Genomic DNA, 16,491 nt, shown 5'->3' on the forward strand with positions numbered 1-16,491 from the left:
CAGCACCTTCACCCCCTGCTGTTCCCACCCGCCTCAACACCGTTGGAAGGGAGGAGAACCAATTAAGGCGGGGGGTGGGGTGGAACGAGCAGCTGTCTACCCTTAGCAGGAGGGCTCCTGATTACATACCTCTCCTGCTGCTGCTGCTGCTGGCTGTCCAGCAGCAGACTGAAGGTGGCTGCTGCTGTGCACAGGTATATAAAGGCTCAGAGCCTATTATGACACGCGCAGCCAGCGTTCCATTGCCACATTCCATCTACTGCAGGCAGGATACCTGGCTGGCTGAATGTCGCTGAGAAGCTCACAGAGACCGCCATAAGCAACAGTTTAACAGAATGCCACAGACTAATCAACCAAACTTTTTGGGTTGGGTTCTCTTTTATAGTCTGCAGGCATTAAATGAAAGAAGTCAGTGTTCCAGCAGAAGGAGACAACGTTTCAGAAAAGGCATTGTAGCAAACCAAAAAAGAAATTTTAAGCGCAGCAGAGTAACCAGCGCACATACCTGTTAGCTCAGGTGAGTTTAAAAGGCTGCTGTTGATAACAAGGGCATTTGCTAAATAGATGGTGTGTGTGCAACAATATACTGAAAGGTCAATTATATTGTGCAGCTTATCTCACCACCTGTAGTTATTTAGGTGAAAGCTCCAAAATGCTTGCCTAATATGTCTGTTTATCCAAAAGGAAGTAAAAAGGGAGAGCTAGAAAGATAGCATTGCATCACATTACATGGCAATGCAATGCACAGTTGCTGAAGTTGAACCAAAATGAGCTTGTAATCTGGCTTCTGCAACTTTGAACATGAAAAATCCAATGAGGAGAAGAAAAGCAAAGCCAAAGAGTCCATCCCAAAATCCGACAAACAAGCAAAATGAACAAAAAACATTGAATTCAATTCTTTCTGATTTTAGAAACTGCATTAAAGAAGGGGTGCACCGGTCCTGGAGATACTGCAATACCAGGTCAATGCGTGGAGTGGACAGAGCAAGCTCTTTTTCCATCTCCCTGTTCTAAAAATCCATTTAATATATGGTCCCCAGATAGGGGACGTATCAGATATTAAACTGATAAGAACAGATACTACACTTGATCTTAGCCAAAAGGCCGAGAAGCGATAACCAGAATTGGTTTCAAACTACGGAGCCACCCAAGGATCCTGAAAAGTCCATTTGTGGAGATGAGCTCCTGGACTCCCGTTAAGAAGACATGTTGTCAACCTCTAGATCCCTTACATGCCTGCACTTTTCGGCTTGCTGCTGCTGCAATCCACGCGTTTTAGATCTGCATAACTCCACCTCTTTAAACACAGCACCTTCACCCCCTGCTGTTCCCACTCGCCTCAACACCGTTGGAAGGGAGGAGAACCAATTAAGGCGGGGGGTGGGGTGGAACGAGCAGCTGTCTACCCTTAGCAGGAGGGCTCCTGATTACATACCTCTCCTGCTGCTGCTGCTGCTGGCTGTCCAGCAGCAGACTGAAGGTGGCTGCTGCTGTGCACAGGTATATAAAGGCTCAGAGCCTATTATGACACGCGCAGCCAGCGTTCCATTGCCACATTCCATCTACTGCAGGCAGGATACCTGGCTGGCTGAATGTCGCTGAGAAGCTCACAGAGACCGCCATAAGCAACAGTTTAACAGAATGCCACAGACTAATCAACCAAACTTTTTGGGTTGGGTTCTCTTTTATAGTCTGCAGGCATTAAATGAAAGAAGTCAGTGTTCCAGCAGAAGGAGACAACGTTTAAGAAAAGGCATTGTAGCAAACCAAAAAAGAAATTTTAAGCGCAGCAGAGTAACCAGCGCACATACCTGTTAGCTCAGGTGAGTTTAAAAGGCTGCTGTTGATAACAAGGGCATTTGCTAAATAGATGGTGTGTGTGCAACAATATACTGAAAGGTCAATTATATTGTGCAGCTTATCTCACCACCTGTAGTTATTTAGGTGAAAGCTCCAAAATGCTTGCCTAATATGTCTGTTTATCCAAAAGGAAGTAAAAAGGGAGAGCTAGAAAGATAGCATTGCATCACATTACATGGCAATGCAATGCACAGTTGCTGAAGTTGAACCAAAATGAGCTTGTAATCTGGCTTCTGCAACTTTGAACATGAAAAATCCAATGAGGAGAAGAAAAGCAAAGCCAAAGAGTCCATCCCAAAATCCGACAAACAAGCAAAATGAACAAAAAACATTGAATTCAATTCTTTCTGATTTTAGAAACTGCATTAAAGAAGGGGTGCACCGGTCCTGGAGATACTGCAATACCAGGTCAATGCGTGGAGTGGACAGAGCAAGCTCTTTTTCCATCTCCCTGTTCTAAAAATCCATTTAATATATGGTCCCCAGATAGGGGACGTATCAGATATTAAACTGATAAGAACAGATACTACACTTGATCTTAGCCAAAAGGCCGAGAAGCGATAACCAGAATTGGTTTCAAACTACGGAGCCACCCAAGGATCCTGAAAAGTCCATTTGTGGAGATGAGCTCCTGGACTCCCGTTAAGAAGACATGTTGTCAACCTCTAGATCCCTTACATGCCTGCACTTTTCGGCTTGCTGCTGCTGCAATCCACGCGTTTTAGATCTGCATAACTCCACCTCTTTAAACACAGCACCTTCACCCCCTGCTGTTCCCACCCGCCTCAACACCGTTGGAAGGGAGGAGAACCAATTAAGGCGGGGGGTGGGGTGGAACGAGCAGCTGTCTACCCTTAGCAGGAGGGCTCCTGATTACATACCTCTCCTGCTGCTGCTGCTGCTGGCTGTCCAGCAGCAGACTGAAGGTGGCTGCTGCTGTGCACAGGTATATAAAGGCTCAGAGCCTATTATGACACGCGCAGCCAGCGTTCCATTGCCACATTCCATCTACTGCAGGCAGGATACCTGGCTGGCTGAATGTCGCTGAGAAGCTCACAGAGACCGCCATAAGCAACAGTTTAACAGAATGCCACAGACTAATCAACCAAACTTTTTGGGTTGGGTTCTCTTTTATAGTCTGCAGGCATTAAATGAAAGAAGTCAGTGTTCCAGCAGAAGGAGACAACGTTTCAGAAAAGGCATTGTAGCAAACCAAAAAATAAATTTTAAGCGCAGCAGAGTAACCAGCGCACATACCTGTTAGCTCAGGTGAGTTTAAAAGGCTGCTGTTGATAACAAGGGCATTTGCTAAATAGATGGTGTGTGTGCAACAATATACTGAAAGGTCAATTATATTGTGCAGCTTATCTCACCACCTGTAGTTATTTAGGTGAAAGCTCCAAAATGCTTGCCTAATATGTCTGTTTATCCAAAAGGAAGTAAAAAGGGAGAGCTAGAAAGATAGCATTGCATCACATTACATGGCAATGCAATGCACAGTTGCTGAAGTTGAACCAAAATGAGCTTGTAATCTGGCTTCTGCAACTTTGAACATGAAAAATCCAATGAGGAGAAGAAAAGCAAAGCCAAAGAGTCCATCCCAAAATCCGACAAACAAGCAAAATGAACAAAAAACATTGAATTCAATTCTTTCTGATTTTAGAAACTGCATTAAAGAAGGGGTGCACCGGTCCTGGAGATACTGCAATACCAGGTCAATGCGTGGAGTGGACAGAGCAAGCTCTTTTTCCATCTCCCTGTTCTAAAAATCCATTTAATATATGGTCCCCAGATAGGGGACGTATCAGATATTAAACTGATAAGAACAGATACTACACTTGATCTTAGCCAAAAGGCCGAGAAGCGATAACCAGAATTGGTTTCAAACTACGGAGCCACCCAAGGATCCTGAAAAGTCCATTTGTGGAGATGAGCTCCTGGACTCCCGTTAAGAAGACATGTTGTCAACCTCTAGATCCCTTACATGCCTGCACTTTTCGGCTTGCTGCTGCTGCAATCCACGCGTTTTAGATCTGCATAACTCCACCTCTTTAAACACAGCACCTTCACCCCCTGCTGTTCCCACCCGCCTCAACACCGTTGGAAGGGAGGAGAACCAATTAAGGCGGGGGGTGGGGTGGAACGAGCAGCTGTCTACCCTTAGCAGGAGGGCTCCTGATTACATACCTCTCCTGCTGCTGCTGCTGCTGGCTGTCCAGCAGCAGACTGAAGGTGGCTGCTGCTGTGCACAGGTATATAAAGGCTCAGAGCCTATTATGACACGCGCAGCCAGCGTTCCATTGCCACATTCCATCTACTGCAGGCAGGATACCTGGCTGGCTGAATGTCGCTGAGAAGCTCACAGAGACCGCCATAAGCAACAGTTTAACAGAATGCCACAGACTAATCAACCAAACTTTTTGGGTTGGGTTCTCTTTTATAGTCTGCAGGCATTAAATGAAAGAAGTCAGTGTTCCAGCAGAAGGAGACAACGTTTAAGAAAAGGCATTGTAGCAAACCAAAAAAGAAATTTTAAGCGCAGCAGAGTAACCAGCGCACATACCTGTTAGCTCAGGTGAGTTTAAAAGGCTGCTGTTGATAACAAGGGCATTTGCTAAATAGATGGTGTGTGTGCAACAATATACTGAAAGGTCAATTATATTGTGCAGCTTATCTCACCACCTGTAGTTATTTAGGTGAAAGCTCCAAAATGCTTGCCTAATATGTCTGTTTATCCAAAAGGAAGTAAAAAGGGAGAGCTAGAAAGATAGCATTGCATCACATTACATGGCAATGCAATGCACAGTTGCTGAAGTTGAACCAAAATGAGCTTGTAATCTGGCTTCTGCAACTTTGAACATGAAAAATCCAATGAGGAGAAGAAAAGCAAAGCCAAAGAGTCCATCCCAAAATCCGACAAACAAGCAAAATGAACAAAAAACATTGAATTCAATTCTTTCTGATTTTAGAAACTGCATTAAAGAAGGGGTGCACCGGTCCTGGAGATACTGCAATACCAGGTCAATGCGTGGAGTGGACAGAGCAAGCTCTTTTTCCATCTCCCTGTTCTAAAAATCCATTTAATATATGGTCCCCAGATAGGGGACGTATCAGATATTAAACTGATAAGAACAGATACTACACTTGATCTTAGCCAAAAGGCCGAGAAGCGATAACCAGAATTGGTTTCAAACTACGGAGCCACCCAAGGATCCTGAAAAGTCCATTTGTGGAGATGAGCTCCTGGACTCCCGTTAAGAAGACATGTTGTCAACCTCTAGATCCCTTACATGCCTGCACTTTTCGGCTTGCTGCTGCTGCAATCCACGCGTTTTAGATCTGCATAACTCCACCTCTTTAAACACAGCACCTTCACCCCCTGCTGTTCCCACCCGCCTCAACACCGTTGGAAGGGAGGAGAACCAATTAAGGCGGGGGGTGGGGTGGAACGAGCAGCTGTCTACCCTTAGCAGGAGGGCTCCTGATTACATACCTCTCCTGCTGCTGCTGCTGCTGGCTGTCCAGCAGCAGACTGAAGGTGGCTGCTGCTGTGCACAGGTATATAAAGGCTCAGAGCCTATTATGACACGCGCAGCCAGCGTTCCATTGCCACATTCCATCTACTGCAGGCAGGATACCTGGCTGGCTGAATGTCGCTGAGAAGCTCACAGAGACCGCCATAAGCAACAGTTTAACAGAATGCCACAGACTAATCAACCAAACTTTTTGGGTTGGGTTCTCTTTTATAGTCTGCAGGCATTAAATGAAAGAAGTCAGTGTTCCAGCAGAAGGAGACAACGTTTAAGAAAAGGCATTGTAGCAAACCAAAAAAGAAATTTTAAGCGCAGCAGAGTAACCAGCGCACATACCTGTTAGCTCAGGTGAGTTTAAAAGGCTGCTGTTGATAACAAGGGCATTTGCTAAATAGATGGTGTGTGTGCAACAATATACTGAAAGGTCAATTATATTGTGCAGCTTATCTCACCACCTGTAGTTATTTAGGTGAAAGCTCCAAAATGCTTGCCTAATATGTCTGTTTATCCAAAAGGAAGTAAAAAGGGAGAGCTAGAAAGATAGCATTGCATCACATTACATGGCAATGCAATGCACAGTTGCTGAAGTTGAACCAAAATGAGCTTGTAATCTGGCTTCTGCAACTTTGAACATGAAAAATCCAATGAGGAGAAGAAAAGCAAAGCCAAAGAGTCCATCCCAAAATCCGACAAACAAGCAAAATGAACAAAAAACATTGAATTCAATTCTTTCTGATTTTAGAAACTGCATTAAAGAAGGGGTGCACCGGTCCTGGAGATACTGCAATACCAGGTCAATGCGTGGAGTGGACAGAGCAAGCTCTTTTTCCATCTCCCTGTTCTAAAAATCCATTTAATATATGGTCCCCAGATAGGGGACGTATCAGATATTAAACTGATAAGAACAGATACTACACTTGATCTTAGCCAAAAGGCCGAGAAGCGATAACCAGAATTGGTTTCAAACTACGGAGCCACCCAAGGATCCTGAAAAGTCCATTTGTGGAGATGAGCTCCTGGACTCCCGTTAAGAAGACATGTTGTCAACCTCTAGATCCCTTACATGCCTGCACTTTTCGGCTTGCTGCTGCTGCAATCCACGCGTTTTAGATCTGCATAACTCCACCTCTTTAAACACAGCACCTTCACCCCCTGCTGTTCCCACCCGCCTCAACACCGTTGGAAGGGAGGAGAACCAATTAAGGCGGGGGGTGGGGTGGAACGAGCAGCTGTCTACCCTTAGCAGGAGGGCTCCTGATTACATACCTCTCCTGCTGCTGCTGCTGCTGGCTGTCCAGCAGCAGACTGAAGGTGGCTGCTGCTGTGCACAGGTATATAAAGGCTCAGAGCCTATTATGACACGCGCAGCCAGCGTTCCATTGCCACATTCCATCTACTGCAGGCAGGATACCTGGCTGGCTGAATGTCGCTGAGAAGCTCACAGAGACCGCCATAAGCAACAGTTTAACAGAATGCCACAGACTAATCAACCAAACTTTTTGGGTTGGGTTCTCTTTTATAGTCTGCAGGCATTAAATGAAAGAAGTCAGTGTTCCAGCAGAAGGAGACAACGTTTAAGAAAAGGCATTGTAGCAAACCAAAAAAGAAATTTTAAGCGCAGCAGAGTAACCAGCGCACATACCTGTTAGCTCAGGTGAGTTTAAAAGGCTGCTGTTGATAACAAGGGCATTTGCTAAATAGATGGTGTGTGTGCAACAATATACTGAAAGGTCAATTATATTGTGCAGCTTATCTCACCACCTGTAGTTATTTAGGTGAAAGCTCCAAAATGCTTGCCTAATATGTCTGTTTATCCAAAAGGAAGTAAAAAGGGAGAGCTAGAAAGATAGCATTGCATCACATTACATGGCAATGCAATGCACAGTTGCTGAAGTTGAACCAAAATGAGCTTGTAATCTGGCTTCTGCAACTTTGAACATGAAAAATCCAATGAGGAGAAGAAAAGCAAAGCCAAAGAGTCCATCCCAAAATCCGACAAACAAGCAAAATGAACAAAAAACATTGAATTCAATTCTTTCTGATTTTAGAAACTGCATTAAAGAAGGGGTGCACCGGTCCTGGAGATACTGCAATACCAGGTCAATGCGTGGAGTGGACAGAGCAAGCTCTTTTTCCATCTCCCTGTTCTAAAAATCCATTTAATATATGGTCCCCAGATAGGGGACGTATCAGATATTAAACTGATAAGAACAGATACTACACTTGATCTTAGCCAAAAGGCCGAGAAGCGATAACCAGAATTGGTTTCAAACTACGGAGCCACCCAAGGATCCTGAAAAGTCCATTTGTGGAGATGAGCTCCTGGACTCCCGTTAAGAAGACATGTTGTCAACCTCTAGATCCCTTACATGCCTGCACTTTTCGGCTTGCTGCTGCTGCAATCCACGCGTTTTAGATCTGCATAACTCCACCTCTTTAAACACAGCACCTTCACCCCCTGCTGTTCCCACCCGCCTCAACACCGTTGGAAGGGAGGAGAACCAATTAAGGCGGGGGGTGGGGTGGAACGAGCAGCTGTCTACCCTTAGCAGGAGGGCTCCTGATTACATACCTCTCCTGCTGCTGCTGCTGCTGGCTGTCCAGCAGCAGACTGAAGGTGGCTGCTGCTGTGCACAGGTATATAAAGGCTCAGAGCCTATTATGACACGCGCAGCCAGCGTTCCATTGCCACATTCCATCTACTGCAGGCAGGATACCTGGCTGGCTGAATGTCGCTGAGAAGCTCACAGAGACCGCCATAAGCAACAGTTTAACAGAATGCCACAGACTAATCAACCAAACTTTTTGGGTTGGGTTCTCTTTTATAGTCTGCAGGCATTAAATGAAAGAAGTCAGTGTTCCAGCAGAAGGAGACAACGTTTAAGAAAAGGCATTGTAGCAAACCAAAAAAGAAATTTTAAGCGCAGCAGAGTAACCAGCGCACATACCTGTTAGCTCAGGTGAGTTTAAAAGGCTGCTGTTGATAACAAGGGCATTTGCTAAATAGATGGTGTGTGTGCAACAATATACTGAAAGGTCAATTATATTGTGCAGCTTATCTCACCACCTGTAGTTATTTAGGTGAAAGCTCCAAAATGCTTGCCTAATATGTCTGTTTATCCAAAAGGAAGTAAAAAGGGAGAGCTAGAAAGATAGCATTGCATCACATTACATGGCAATGCAATGCACAGTTGCTGAAGTTGAACCAAAATGAGCTTGTAATCTGGCTTCTGCAACTTTGAACATGAAAAATCCAATGAGGAGAAGAAAAGCAAAGCCAAAGAGTCCATCCCAAAATCCGACAAACAAGCAAAATGAACAAAAAACATTGAATTCAATTCTTTCTGATTTTAGAAACTGCATTAAAGAAGGGGTGCACCGGTCCTGGAGATACTGCAATACCAGGTCAATGCGTGGAGTGGACAGAGCAAGCTCTTTTTCCATCTCCCTGTTCTAAAAATCCATTTAATATATGGTCCCCAGATAGGGGACGTATCAGATATTAAACTGATAAGAACAGATACTACACTTGATCTTAGCCAAAAGGCCGAGAAGCGATAACCAGAATTGGTTTCAAACTACGGAGCCACCCAAGGATCCTGAAAAGTCCATTTGTGGAGATGAGCTCCTGGACTCCCGTTAAGAAGACATGTTGTCAACCTCTAGATCCCTTACATGCCTGCACTTTTCAGCTTGCTGCTGCTGCAATCCACGCGTTTTAGATCTGCATAACTCCACCTCTTTAAACACAGCACCTTCACCCCCTGCTGTTCCCACCCGCCTCAACACCGTTGGAAGGGAGGAGAACCAATTAAGGCGGGGGGTGGGGTGGAACGAGCAGCTGTCTACCCTTAGCAGGAGGGCTCCTGATTACATACCTCTCCTGCTGCTGCTGCTGCTGGCTGTCCAGCAGCAGACTGAAGGTGGCTGCTGCTGTGCACAGGTATATAAAGGCTCAGAGCCTATTATGACACGCGCAGCCAGCGTTCCATTGCCACATTCCATCTGCTGCAGGCAGGATACCTGGCTGGCTGAATGTCGCTGAGAAGCTCACAGAGACCGCCATAAGCAACAGTTTAACAGAATGCCACAGACTAATCAACCAAACTTTTTGGGTTGGGTTCTCTTTTATAGTCTGCAGGCATTAAATGAAAGAAGTCAGTGTTCCAGCAGAAGGAGACAACGTTTCAGAAAAGGCATTGTAGCAAACCAAAAAAGAAATTTTAAGCGCAGCAGAGTAACCAGCGCACATACCTGTTAGCTCAGGTGAGTTTAAAAGGCTGCTGTTGATAACAAGGGCATTTGCTAAATAGATGGTGTGTGTGCAACAATATACTGAAAGGTCAATTATATTGTGCAGCTTATCTCACCACCTGTAGTTATTTAGGTGAAAGCTCCAAAATGCTTGCCTAATATGTCTGTTTATCCAAAAGGAAGTAAAAAGGGAGAGCTAGAAAGATAGCATTGCATCACATTACATGGCAATGCAATGCACAGTTGCTGAAGTTGAACCAAAATGAGCTTGTAATCTGGCTTCTGCAACTTTGAACATGAAAAATCCAATGAGGAGAAGAAAAGCAAAGCCAAAGAGTCCATCCCAAAATCCGACAAACAAGCAAAATGAACAAAAAACATTGAATTCAATTCTTTCTGATTTTAGAAACTGCATTAAAGAAGGGGTGCACCGGTCCTGGAGATACTGCAATACCAGGTCAATGCGTGGAGTGGACAGAGCAAGCTCTTTTTCCATCTCCCTGTTCTAAAAATCCATTTAATATATGGTCCCCAGATAGGGGACGTATCAGATATTAAACTGATAAGAACAGATACTACACTTGATCTTAGCCAAAAGGCCGAGAAGCGATAACCAGAATTGGTTTCAAACTACGGAGCCACCCAAGGATCCTGAAAAGTCCATTTGTGGAGATGAGCTCCTGGACTCCCGTTAAGAAGACATGTTGTCAACCTCTAGATCCCTTACATGCCTGCACTTTTCGGCTTGCTGCTGCTGCAATCCACGCGTTTTAGATCTGCATAACTCCACCTCTTTAAACACAGCACCTTCACCCCCTGCTGTTCCCACCCGCCTCAACACCGTTGGAAGGGAGGAGAACCAATTAAGGCGGGGGGTGGGGTGGAACGAGCAGCTGTCTACCCTTAGCAGGAGGGCTCCTGATTACATACCTCTCCTGCTGCTGCTGCTGCTGGCTGTCCAGCAGCAGACTGAAGGTGGCTGCTGCTGTGCACAGGTATATAAAGGCTCAGAGCCTATTATGACACGCGCAGCCAGCGTTCCATTGCCACATTCCATCTACTGCAGGCAGGATACCTGGCTGGCTGAATGTCGCTGAGAAGCTCACAGAGACCGCCATAAGCAACAGTTTAACAGAATGCCACAGACTAATCAACCAAACTTTTTGGGTTGGGTTCTCTTTTATAGTCTGCAGGCATTAAATGAAAGAAGTCAGTGTTCCAGCAGAGGGAGACAACGTTTCAGAAAAGGCATTGTAGCAAACCAAAAAAGAAATTTTAAGCGCAGCAGAGTAACCAGCGCACATACCTGTTAGCTCAGGTGAGTTTAAAAGGCTGCTGTTGATAACAAGGGCATTTGCTAAATAGATGGTGTGTGTGCAACAATATACTGAAAGGTCAATTATATTGTGCAGCTTATCTCACCACCTGTAGTTATTTAGGTGAAAGCTCCAAAATGCTTGCCTAATATGTCTGTTTATCCAAAAGGAAGTAAAAAGGGAGAGCTAGAAAGATAGCATTGCATCACATTACATGGCAATGCAATGCACAGTTGCTGAAGTTGAACCAAAATGAGCTTGTAATCTGGCTTCTGCAACTTTGAACATGAAAAATCCAATGAGGAGAAGAAAAGCAAAGCCTAAGAGTCCATCCCAAAATCCGACAAACAAGCAAAATGAACAAAAAACATTGAATTCAATTCTTTCTGATTTTAGAAACTGCATTAAAGAAGGGGTGCACCGGTCCTGGAGATACTGCAATACCAGGTCAATGCGTGGAGTGGACAGAGCAAGCTCTTTTTCCATCTCCCTGTTCTAAAAATCCATTTAATATATGGTCCCCAGATAGGGGACGTATCAGATATTAAACTGATAAGAACAGATACTACACTTGATCTTAGCCAAAAGGCCGAGAAGCGATAACCAGAATTGGTTTCAAACTACGGAGCCACCCAAAGATCCTGAAAAGTCCATTTGTGGAGATGAGCTCCTGGACTCCCGTTAAGAAGACATGTTGTCAACCTCTAGATCCCTTACATGCCTGCACTTTTCGGCTTGCTGCTGCTGCAATCCACGCGTTTTAGATCTGCATAACTCCACCTCTTTAAACACAGCACCTTCACCCCCTGCTGTTCCCACCCGCCTCAACACCGTTGGAAGGGAGGAGAACCAATTAAGGCGGGGGGTGGGGTGGAACGAGCAGCTGTCTACCCTTAGCAGGAGGGCTCCTGATTACATACCTCTCCTGCTGCTGCTGCTGCTGGCTGTCCAGCAGCAGACTGAAGGTGGCTGCTGCTGTGCACAGGTATATAAAGGCTCAGAGCCTATTATAACACGCGCAGCCAGCGTTCCATTGCCACATTCCATCTACTGCAGGCAGGATACCTGGCTGGCTGAATGTCGCTGAGAAGCTCACAGAGACCGCCATAAGCAACAGTTTAACAGAATGCCACAGACTAATCAACCAAACTTTTTGGGTTGGGTTCTCTTTTATAGTCTGCAGGCATTAAATGAAAGAAGTCAGTGTTCCAGCAGAAGGAGACAACGTTTAAGAAAAGGCATTGTAGCAAACCAAAAAAGAAATTTTAAGCGCAGCAGAGTAACCAGCGCACATACCTGTTAGCTCAGGTGAGTTTAAAAGGCTGCTGTTGATAACAAGGGCATTTGCTAAATAGATGGTGTGTGTGCAACAATATACTGAAAGGTCAATTATATTGTGCAGCTTATCTCACCACCTGTAGTTATTTAGGTGAAAGCTCCAAAATGCTTGCCTAATATGTCTGTTTATCCAAAAGGAAGTAAAAAGGGAGAGCTAGAAAGATAGCATTGCATCACATTACATGGCAATGCAATGCACAGTTGCTGAAGTTGAACCAAAATGAGCTTGTAATCTGGCTTCTGCAACTTTGAACATGAAAAATCCAATGAGGAGAAGAAAAGCAAAGCCAAAGAGTCCATCCCAAAATCCGACAAACAAGCAAAATGAACAAAAAACATTGAATTCAATTCTTTCTGATTTTAGAAACTGCATTAAAGAAGGGGTGCACCGGTCCTGGAGATACTGCAATACCAGGTCAATGCGTGGAGTGGACAGAGCAAGCTCTTTTTCCATCTCCCTGTTCTAAAAATCCATTTAATATATGGTCCCCAGATAGGGGACGTATCAGATATTAAACTGATAAGAACAGATTTTTTTTTTTTTTTTTTATTTCCACTCAGATTACAATTCCCATATTTACCATTTCATGCTTTGCAATGATTTCCAAATGGTATTAGGTTGTTATCCATCATTGTGGGTCATATATCCATTTTTCCAATCTTATTTTATATATATACGTTTATATTATCACAATACAGTTATTCCATATTCTTTACATCACAACATTACAATCTTTACCATTACGATTTAAGGCAACATTCCTCTCTTCAGGCCATATGCTGCCAAGGCATTCAAAAGCCTTCCATCCAGAAACCGACCATCCCAAGCTTCTTCTACCTCTTTAGCCAACGACTGAGGTATTCTGTAAGTTGAAAAAAAACGATGCATATCGCTATAAATGTTATTCCACACTTTGCGCCTTAGACTAGCCTGACTCCCCCCTTCACAACTCTCTAGCATTTTCAACACTTCTTGTCTCTCCTCGATCTCCCTCATATTTTTTTCTGAAACATCCTTTGCTTCACTAGAGTCCTTCCCAGATGACAAAACTCCTTCAATTTCTTCTCTGGCTTCACATGCGACATCCTCTCTTTCTTCTTCACTAGTTTCTTCACCCTCCTCCTCCTCTTCCATATTACTTACAGCACCTTCCTTTTCATCCTGACTGGAGGACTCACTTTCCTCCTGATCTTCTGACTCCCTATCCACCTCCACTTCTTCTTCCAAGCTAGTATTTTCAATCTCAACGCCTGTGATATCACTCTCAGTATCTTCTTCCATATGATCACCTTCTTTTCTTATATCTCTTATTTGTTCCTCCTTCTTTTGAGATATGTTCTCTTCCGTTTCATCATGGGGGGCAGCTTCAGACTCTTCTTCATTTCCATCTTCCTTGTCAACTGACTTCTCCTCCCTTTTATTGACAGGACAGCAATCATATAAATGACCACTGCCACCACATAGATTACATTTCTTACTTTTTTCACAATTCTCTGCCTTATGTCCCACTTCTTCACACTTGGCACACCACTGTAATGTACAGGAATCCTTTTCATGGCCATACTGTTTACAACGCCTACAAAACTTCGGCATACCTGTAAAGAACATATCTCCATTAACTGTCCCGATTTTGAATCTACTTGGTGGGAGTACCACAACACCATCCGAACTTTCCTTGAACTTGACCAGGAACCTCCACCTCGTGGTCCAAAAACCATATCGGTTAAACATTTTGCCAGCAGAACTCACTTTCTCACAGTACCGGGATAAAAAGGTCATGATCTCTTCTTCCAATATGAAAGGACTATACATCCTTATTACTATTAGCCTTTCCTTCCTAGGAAAATGCGACACAAAAAAAACACCTTCAAGTATCGAATCTTCCTTCACTAGATCCATTCTCTTCCAAAAGTCAGAAAAGATATCTTCTGAACAAAAAATAACATCATATATCCCTCTCTTCGGGAACTCCAACATAGACAAAACTTGTTCCATTTGAACTTCCAATAGTCCAAACAAAATCTTCTCTACCAAAAAAAACAAGCCAGACTTCTTCTTCTCTGGATCCAAAAAAATAAACCGCACTGCATTCTTCAGTCTTGCAAAAACTGGGACCTCTTCACAGGTCAGCATATTTGGGCTTCTCCCGTCCATATCTTCACACCAAACGTGGCAAAAATCCTCCTCGCCTACTTAAAAAAAGCAGGCAGGCTGATCGCCCCTCGTTGCCCAGGGACTAATCCGGCTCCCCAAAAGCAGCAAGGGGGTGAAGCCGCACTGCTACATGCAGCGATCCCCCGAGGCCAAGGAGCCGGGTACCCAAGGCACCTCTCAGCCAAGACCAAGGCAGCAACCGGTAGATCACTGCACTTGATCTTAGCCAAAAGGCCGAGAAGCGATAACCAGAATTGGTTTCAAACTACGGAGCCACCCAAGGATCCTGAAAAGTCCATTTGTGGAGATGAGCTCCTGGACTCCCGTTAAGAAGACATGTTGTCAACCTCTAGATCCCTTACATGCCTGCACTTTTCGGTTTGCTGCTGCTGCAATCCACGCGTTTTAGATCTGCATAACTCCACCTCTTTAAACACAGCACCTTCACCCCCTGCTGTTCCCACCCGCCTCAACACCGTTGGAAGGGAGGAGAACCAATTAAGGCGGGGGGTGGGGTGGAACGAGCAGCTGTCTACCCTTAGCAGGAGGGCTCCTGATTACATACCTCTCCTGCTGCTGCTGCTGGGGGCTGTCCAGCAGCAGACTGAAGGTGGCTGCTGCTGTGCACAGGTATATAAAGGCTCAGAGCCTATTATGACACGCGCAGCCAGCGTTCCATTGCCACATTCCATCTACTGCAGGCAGGATACCTGGCTGGCTGAATGTCGCTGAGAAGCTCACAGAGACCGCCATAAGCAACAGTTTAACAGAATGCCACAGACTAATCAACCAAACTTTTTGGGTTGGGTTCTCTTTTATAGTCTGCAGGCATTAAATGAAAGAAGTCAGTGTTCCAGCAGAAGGAGACAACGTTTCAGAAAAGGCATTGTAGCAAACCAAAAAAGAAATTTTAAGCGCAGCAGAGTAACCAGCGCACATACCTGTTAGCTCAGGTGAGTTTAAAAGGCTGCTGTTGATAACAAGGGCATTTGCTAAATAGATGGTGTGTGTGCAACAATATACTGAAAGGTCAATTATATTGTGCAGCTTATCTCACCACCTGTAGTTATTTAGGTGAAAGCTCCAAAATGCTTGCCTAATATGTCTGTTTATCCAAAAGGAAGTAAAAAGGGAGAGCTAGAAAGATAGCATTGCATCACATTACATGGCAATGCAATGCACAGTTGCTGAAGTTGAACCAAAATGAGCTTGTAATCTGGCTTCTGCAACTTTGAACATGAAAAATCCAATGAGGAGAAGAAAAGCAAAGCCAAAGAGTCCATCCCAAAATCCGACAAACAAGCAAAATGAACAAAAAACATTGAATTCAATTCTTTCTGATTTTAGAAACTGCATTAAAGAAGGGGTGCACCGGTCCTGGAGATACTGCAATACCAGGTCAATGCGTGGAGTGGACAGAGCAAGCTCTTTTTCCATCTCCCTGTTCTAAAAATCCATTTAATATATGGTCCCCAGATAGGGGACGTATCAGATATTAAACTGATAAGAACAGATTTTTTTTATCGAAAGCCCGAATTCGTGTACAAAACCCGAGTGCGCTTAAAAAAGTGACAAGTGCCACAAAAAAAGTGCACTAGGATGCTGGTCTTCTTGAAACCCTCTCCAAAAGGAGAAGGGTCCCCCAAACCATTCCTCGTCCCTCCGAGCCAAAAGGCCACAGCGAGGAACAGGGACAAAAAGCCACCTCCAGCCGAAGCCAGAGGCGACCCAATCTTACCCCCAGCACCTGCCCGAGTTCTCACCCGAGCAAGGCACTGGGAGCCAAAGACTGTGCTCCCCTCCCGGAAGAGGGGAGCCAACAACGCTGTCTTCCCGAAAGAGGAGAGCCAGGGGGGTTCAGGGGGGAGCGGAACCTGATGGCCACACACTCCCCCCCTAGACCTGCCAAGAGAGGAACCCGTAAGGGAACCGCATCCCGACAAAATCCTAGTAGGACGTGACACACGTGAATAAGTGGACACACAGTGACAAAGAAATTAAATAAATAGTGAAGGTTTCACAGTATAATACTGCC

The 16,491-nt window shown here is 44.7% G+C and overlaps 10 non-coding genes and 1 pseudogene across 10 annotated transcripts; all 11 read right to left on the minus strand.

Moving 5' to 3' along the window:
- Window positions 1-925: 925 nt before the first annotated feature.
- LOC141222627 (U2 spliceosomal RNA) lies at window positions 926-1,116 on the minus strand. Its single transcript, XR_012290389.1, has one exon. It is a non-coding gene; the product is annotated as a U2 spliceosomal RNA (small nuclear RNA).
- A 1,115-nt stretch (window positions 1,117-2,231) lies between these two features.
- On the minus strand, window positions 2,232-2,422 carry LOC141222628 (U2 spliceosomal RNA). The gene has a single exon (XR_012290390.1). It is a non-coding gene; the product is annotated as a U2 spliceosomal RNA (small nuclear RNA).
- Window positions 2,423-3,537: 1,115 nt separating this feature from the next.
- On the minus strand, window positions 3,538-3,728 carry LOC141222629 (U2 spliceosomal RNA). The gene has a single exon (XR_012290391.1). It is a non-coding gene; the product is annotated as a U2 spliceosomal RNA (small nuclear RNA).
- A 1,115-nt stretch (window positions 3,729-4,843) lies between these two features.
- On the minus strand, window positions 4,844-5,034 carry LOC141222630 (U2 spliceosomal RNA). The gene has a single exon (XR_012290392.1). It is a non-coding gene; the product is annotated as a U2 spliceosomal RNA (small nuclear RNA).
- Window positions 5,035-6,149: 1,115 nt separating this feature from the next.
- On the minus strand, window positions 6,150-6,340 carry LOC141222631 (U2 spliceosomal RNA). Its single transcript, XR_012290393.1, has one exon. It is a non-coding gene; the product is annotated as a U2 spliceosomal RNA (small nuclear RNA).
- Window positions 6,341-7,455: 1,115 nt separating this feature from the next.
- LOC141222632 (U2 spliceosomal RNA) lies at window positions 7,456-7,646 on the minus strand. Its single transcript, XR_012290394.1, has one exon. It is a non-coding gene; the product is annotated as a U2 spliceosomal RNA (small nuclear RNA).
- A 1,115-nt stretch (window positions 7,647-8,761) lies between these two features.
- LOC141222633 (U2 spliceosomal RNA) lies at window positions 8,762-8,952 on the minus strand. Its single transcript, XR_012290395.1, has one exon. It is a non-coding gene; the product is annotated as a U2 spliceosomal RNA (small nuclear RNA).
- Window positions 8,953-10,067: 1,115 nt separating this feature from the next.
- On the minus strand, window positions 10,068-10,258 carry LOC141222634 (U2 spliceosomal RNA). The gene has a single exon (XR_012290396.1). It is a non-coding gene; the product is annotated as a U2 spliceosomal RNA (small nuclear RNA).
- Window positions 10,259-11,373: 1,115 nt separating this feature from the next.
- On the minus strand, window positions 11,374-11,564 carry LOC141222636 (U2 spliceosomal RNA). Its single transcript, XR_012290398.1, has one exon. It is a non-coding gene; the product is annotated as a U2 spliceosomal RNA (small nuclear RNA).
- A 1,115-nt stretch (window positions 11,565-12,679) lies between these two features.
- On the minus strand, window positions 12,680-12,864 carry LOC141222317 (U2 spliceosomal RNA). Its single transcript, XR_012290120.1, has one exon. It is a non-coding gene; the product is annotated as a U2 spliceosomal RNA (small nuclear RNA).
- Window positions 12,865-15,817: 2,953 nt separating this feature from the next.
- Window positions 15,818-15,997, minus strand: LOC141222839 (U2 spliceosomal RNA; annotated as a pseudogene).
- Window positions 15,998-16,491: the final 494 nt, after the last annotated feature.

The sequence above is a fragment of the Phyllobates terribilis genome, unplaced genomic scaffold (genome assembly GCF_046119375.1).
Source record: "Phyllobates terribilis strain yellow unplaced genomic scaffold, ASM4611937v1 Scaffold_361__1_contigs__length_1927384, whole genome shotgun sequence".
Taxonomy (NCBI): domain Eukaryota; kingdom Metazoa; phylum Chordata; class Amphibia; order Anura; family Dendrobatidae; genus Phyllobates; species Phyllobates terribilis.